Raw genomic sequence first — 6531 nt, 5'->3', positions numbered from 1 at the left:
GCCCCCGGGGGGGGGGGGGGAACCAGTGGGCGGGTGGGGCCCGCCCCGGGGGGGGGGGGCGCCGCCGCGCTTCCCAAGTGGCGCACTATCCAGTGCGCCACCGGGCCGGCCCATCCAAGTTCTGAAAAAGAAATGCCTGTGCTTGCTGGATCCACTTCTTTCCCTCTAGTCCCATCCCCCCTTTCCTGGAAGGGCTCTCTAGGGTCCCCAGTGATCTCCTGGCCAAGGCCAGCAGGTCTTTCTCATCCCTTATTATCTGATCTTTGTGCGACATTCAACACCATCCGCCCTCTTCTCCTCCATATGCTCCCCAGGTGGCTCTTGTGTTAGCATAAGTTATATTGTATTAGCTAGGCTAACTTTTTATTATACTATATTTTGATTTTCTATCGCATTAATTAGGCTAATAATTTTTCACTAGTTAGGCTAACTAGTTAGTAGTATTAGTTGGGTTAAACTATTTTAGCTTAGTTAGGCTAAGTTGTATTAGTCTAAACTCCTGTAACAGAGATCCAAAAAAAAGACAGCTGCTTAAAGAGTGCAAAGTTCCTTTCTCGTGTCCCAGGTGGACATTCCAGGTCGGGGGACTCCTGCTCTCAGACACTCTGAGGTCCAGCTTCCTCCCATGGTGTTGCTGTGCTGCCCCCCACGGCACTGTCCACTGTCGTTGACTCAGACCAAAGCTGAGTGACACCATGCCCAGCCCGCAGCAAGGGGCAAGGGGTTGTAGAGAGGGCATGCCTCGGGTCTTAAAGCCCAGACCAGGAAGGGCACCCCCCCTTCCATCTTGCAGCCCACCCGTGGGGATGAAACTGCAGGGCCACACCTGACTGCAAGGGCAGCTGAGAAACGAGTCTCCCTGGGCAGTGCAGATTTTGGTGGACAACTGGCAGCGGTCGCCAGAGCTTCCACGGCGTCCCTCCTACCTCCCCAGTCATTCCTCTCACCATTGTTAGTGTCCCTCAGGATTTCATCCTTGGCCCTCTTCCCAGTCTGCACACGCTCCCTGGTCATTCCTGTTTGTTCCTATGCTGATGATGCCAAATGTTTCTACCTCCAGCATGGATACCTCTCTTGAGTGGCAGGTCCCCCCAGGTACCAGGGCCAAAATCTGGGATTCAGGCCAGATCCTCCTCTGCCTCACCCCACACTCAATCTGTCACCAGGGCCCGTGATTCTCCTGCATAATATAAAGGGCTCTCCCATGAGCCTCTCCTCCCCATCTCCCTGCTGACCTCCTTATCGGTTCTCAAACTGGCCTCCCTGCCTCCACCCCTCCGCCTATGAAACCTGTGTGTTCCTCTAGGCCGGGCCCTGAGCCCTCTTCTCTTGTCTGTTAGTCTCTCCCTGGGCCACCACATCCAGCCTCCAGGCTTTCATTCCCACCAACACCCAGGTGACTCAAACAAGCACATCTCTGGCCCTCACCTCTTCTCTGAGCACCAGATCTAAATATCCACTTGACATTTTCACTTGGATGCTGCAAAGGCACCTGAGACTTTAGGTCCAAATCTGAGCTCAGGATGTTCCTCATTCCCTGTCTCTAGCCTCATCAACCCTTGTATTAAAGCCAGAGTCCCGAGACTCACTCTTGTCATCCCTGTCCCTTTCATCCCCCGATCTCATCCTCACCATATTTGGTCAATTGTACCTGTGTCCCCACCCCTGCCACCATCTTCCTGGCCCAGGCCAACATCGTCTCTTGCCTGGCCTATGACAGTGGCCTTCAAGTCAATCTCCCCACATCTGCTTTTGTCCTCATGGTCTGCACGGATCACCTCTCCATACACAAATCTGATGGTCACAGCCCTGCTTCCCAGTTCTCTCAAAACAAGCCAAAATCTTCACCTTGGCATACAAGGTCCCAGGAGACGTGCCCTGCCCCGCCCCTGCCTCCCCCACCTGCTCAAGGCTGCAGCTACACTGGCCTCTCTCAGTTCTTCGATCCTCAGGGCTGTTGTCCATGCTGTTCCCTCTGTGTGGAACACTCTTCCTAATCCTTCCTTTGTCATTAACTCCCAGTCATCCTTCCAAGCTCATCTCAGCATCTCTTCCCTAAAGATTCCTTCCGGCACAGCCCTCAGCCCCTTGTACTCGTGTCCTTCACAGCCCTTGCCGCAGCTCAGGACTATCGAGTATGATCTGTTTCCCCCACTGCAAGCTCCAGATGGCCAGGACCCTGCCTGTTTTGCTCACCATTGTCTCCTAGTGCCTGGCACAGTGCCCAGCACATAGTAGACACTCAACTAATATTTTTTTGAACAAAGAATAAGGAAAGTGTATGGCTACAACAGTCTTATTCAGTCACCCCTCAGGGGCTCTCTGTGCCTTCAGAATAAACTCCCTACCCTGATCTACAAGACCATTTGTAATCCGACCCTTGTCTACCTCATCTGTTGTCACATGCACGCACCCTGGGCTCCCTCCTTAAGAGTCCCACTCACTCAAGCCTCAATGTCTTTGCACATGCTCTGCCCACTTCCGTGTTCTGTCCTCAGCACCTGCTGAGCCTTCTTCTCTTCACACATTTCTACGTGAGTCTCGACAACTCTTCAACACTCAACTTGGCTCTACCTAACCCCCGGTGCTCTTCCCACACGCTCCACTGTTCCCGGAACTTTACCAGTCTCCATCTCCACCCCTGTCCCTCTCCCCTACTGTGTGCTGAACTCTTGGGACAGAAATATGGGGATTTAGTCCTTTCTTATCTCCAGTCCTTAGTCCAGGACAGTTAATGCTTGAGAAATGTTAGCTCCCTTCACTTCCCTTCACTGTCCCTCCCCGTTCCTTTAAAACTGTGCCACACAGCTTCATACATAAAGCTAAAATCTGGAAACAACCCAAATGTCCATCAACAGGAGAACATATACACTGTAGAATATTCATACAATGAGATACTACAGAGCAATGAAATGGGTTAACTAGTGCTTCACGCAACAGCATGGATGAATTCCACAAGCATAATGTGGAGCAAAAGGAAGCCAGACCCAAAAAAGTACCTGCTATTTCTATGAAGATCAAAAACAGGCAGGCCAAATGAATCTGTGGTGACAGAGGCCAGCATGGTGGTCATCTCTGTGTGGGGGGAACAATTGTGAATGGACCCAACATAGTCTCCCAGGGCTGGAAATGTTGCTTATCTAGGTGTGAGTGGTGACCACACAGGGATGCACACATGTGAATGTTAATCAAGCTGGACTTTTTGTGTACTTTAAAGAAGGTAACTTCACTCTTGTTTTTTTTAAGTGTTGTAATTTTGTAATACATCATCATGGTGACAAACCTCCTGTGTCTGAAAGTCACTTACTGCTAGAGTTCCCTGATTTTAGGTGGTGATGCAGAGGTCCAGGGAGGGTAAATCACTCAGCTGAAGTTACCCAGCACATCTGTGGAGAGCCCATAACCTAAGGAGTCCTGCATGTCCTGATTTTTCCATGCCACTAAAGGAACCTCAGGTGCAGGATCTGTGTCTTTGTGTCTCTGGCACAGAACTCTGTGACCTCCTCATATTGATGGGACTCTCTCCGCCCCATAACTGGTTGCTGCTGGGGTGCTGAAACATGCAGAGGTGTGGCAGTTAAGAGCACACGCTAAAGGGTGCCATTCTGTTGCTGCACGAGCTTAACCTCTGTGAGCTTCGGTTTCCTCATCTGCAAAATGGGAACATAATAGTACCTACCTTGCAGTGTTGTTCTGAGGATTAAATGAGTGACTAAGCATGAAGCGCTTAGAACAATGCCTGGCTCTGAGTAATTGACGATTAAGCATTTGCTATGATAACCACTCTTAAGGGAAAACCCAGTTAGATAGACCAGAACTAAACTTTGCTCCTCCACTGGCTGTGTGACCTCAGGCAAGTCTATTAACCTCTCTGAGTCCCATTTCCTCATCTGCAAAATTGTCCTCATCTAAATATTGTTATGAAGGGGGCCGGCCCGGTGGCGCACTGGATAGTGTGCCGCTTGGGAAGCGCAGCGGTGCTCCCGTCCGAGGGTTCGGATCCCACATACGGACCGGTTCCCGCTCACTGGCTGAGCGGGGCATGGGAGCAACACCGAGGGTTGCAATCCCGTTGCCGGTCCCCGGTCCCCGGTCCGGTACAGGGGCAACACTGAGGGTTGCGATCCGTTGCCGGACACGGAAAAAAGACAAAAAACAAAAACAAAATAAATAAATAAATAAATATTGTTATGAAAATAAAATAATGCATGCAAAGTACCTGACACCTCCTTCCAGTTCCTTGTGTGCAGGGAACATGTCACGCACACCTCTCTCCCTGAGGCCCTAGTACAGGGCCCAGTACCAAGAAGCAGTCAATTGCTTGAGTGAATAAATGTCTTCCGGATCCAGCCTTCTCCAGCTGGTGGTCCTCCTTCTGGTGCTAGCAGACAGCAGCATCTAGTGGCCAAGTCCTGGAACTGCATTCTGGCCGAGTGCTGCTTGCCAAACTGCTGTGCAGTCCTTTAAATAAGCCTTTTTAAATATGTACTCTGCACTGGACAAGTATGTGTTAGGTGCCTGTGTTCAGGGCACTAATCCAGGACCTAAAAAATGAAGCAAGCGATACAAGATGACTTTAGAGGGGTGCAAGAAAAAAAATCACAAATAATTATAACCTTGTCATCAATACCCTTTTTATCTTAAATTAAATATAAACACTACATAGGGGGACTTGGCACACTGGACAGCATCTTCTCAGGAAGTTTTTACAACTGCACAAGTGATTTTGAAGGGGATGTTACATGTCAATGACTCTCAGTCAAGGCCAGGGCAATGAAACTAATGCTTAGGTTAGAAAGATTCTCCCAGGAGTACACTGAACCAGGTTCTCCATAGAACGAGGGGAGCTGGAGTGTGTGGCTGTAAAGCCCGTACTCTCCCTCCCAGACAATTCAAGTGAAGAGGGTCTAGAAGTGGCATGGGTCACATCTAACTGGGGAAATCAAAGAAGACTTCATGGAAAAGACAGCATTTCAAACGGGCTTTGGAGAATGAAGGTAGTGAAAGGGGTGGGTGGCTGGGGAAGGAAGTGTGTTCCAGTGTGGTAAACCACATATGTAAAGTATATAAAGTGAAGTAGTAGGAATGAGGCTGGACAGGAGGGTTAAGGTCGAATCACAGAGGGCCCCAAATGACAGGCCGAGAAGGCTGCATTTAATTAAATCAGAGGACCCACTGAGTAAGAAGGTAACCTGACATGAGGGGATCAGAGAAAAACCAGACTCCCAGAAACTAGCTAGGAGGCTACTGCACTAGTCCAGAGGAGAGGTAGTAGGCACTGAACCGCAATGGAATAGAGGCCATAGTTGCAAGAGATACTGGGGAGGTTTGTGGGTCAGATGGGAGGACCCCACTGAGAATTCAAGGTGCTGAGTCTTGGGGAGGAAACGGGGAACAAGGCAAAGCTATAACCAAAATGTGGACTTGACCAGAGGGGCTGATGTGGGCAGGGGGCAGGGACAATAAGTTTGGTCTTCAATAGGGAGAGTATGAGCTGCCAGAGCCCATGTGGAGATATGGGACCAAAGCTCAGGAGAGGGGCTGGTGGGAGAGGAGACAGGGACAGTCAGTTGGGAGTCACTGACCCATGCTGGTGCAAGCTGAAGATTAAGGAGAAGAAAACAAAGGAAGATGGCAGAGGACAGGTGCCACCTGGATATCATCAGGCTACCTCTTTTTAAAGCTTCCTGAGGACAGAAGGAAGAAAAGGAGACAGAAGTCAGAGGACAGATCTTTGGAGAACAAGAATTAGGAGCATTCAGCGATGTCACGGGCCATGAAGAAGTGCAGGGGTCAGAGTGGAGAAGTGACCATTGGATTTGCAGTTGGGGACTGTCATGGGTGACCCTGGCAAAAGCAGTTTCAGGGGGCAGAAGTCAGACTGCAAAGATTTAAGGGGCAAGAGGCAGGGGATACAGGCGGCTTAGACTCCTAGGAGGAGGGAGGAAATGGTAAACGGGGCTGGATACGGGGCTGGATACGGTGAGGGTGAGGCAAGCGAGCACTCAGTCTCTGGGGTCCTGGGAGAGACTGTGATGAGGAAGGGCATAAACCCGGAGACCCAGAGAGATGAAACCCTCTGAGGCTAAAGGAGAAGAGACAACCCAGTAAGAGAACTAAGAGACCCAGACAGAAACTAAGACCCTGCAACCTCATCCTTAAACACAGGGCCAGTGGCCAGCAGCAGAGGACACGAGGCTGGTGGAGGGAAGGGGCGGATGCAGGGGCTGAGGACACCCAGAGAGACCCGGGGAGTGCCAGGAAACCCGGGAGGGAGAGCAGTGTCCTCAGACCCTCTTGGAGGCTCACTTGTATTGGCGGGGGGGGGTGTCCCAGGATCCTCAGGGTCAGACTGGAGAAAGCAGGAGTGGAACTTTCTCCTTTCATCAGGCTGCTCCTGTTCAGGCAAACTTGTGGCCCTAGCTCGGGAGGTGCCCCCCCCCCCCCCCCCCCCCCCCCCCCCCCCCCCCCCCCCCCCCCCCCCCCCCCCCCCCCCCCCCCCCCCCCCCCCCCCCCCCCCCCCCCCCCCCC

This window comes from Galeopterus variegatus, unplaced genomic scaffold, assembly GCF_000696425.1.
Source record: "Galeopterus variegatus unplaced genomic scaffold, G_variegatus-3.0.2 Scaffold2168, whole genome shotgun sequence".
In the NCBI taxonomy this organism is placed as follows: domain Eukaryota; kingdom Metazoa; phylum Chordata; class Mammalia; order Dermoptera; family Cynocephalidae; genus Galeopterus; species Galeopterus variegatus.
This window is presented reverse-complemented; position numbering follows the sequence as displayed.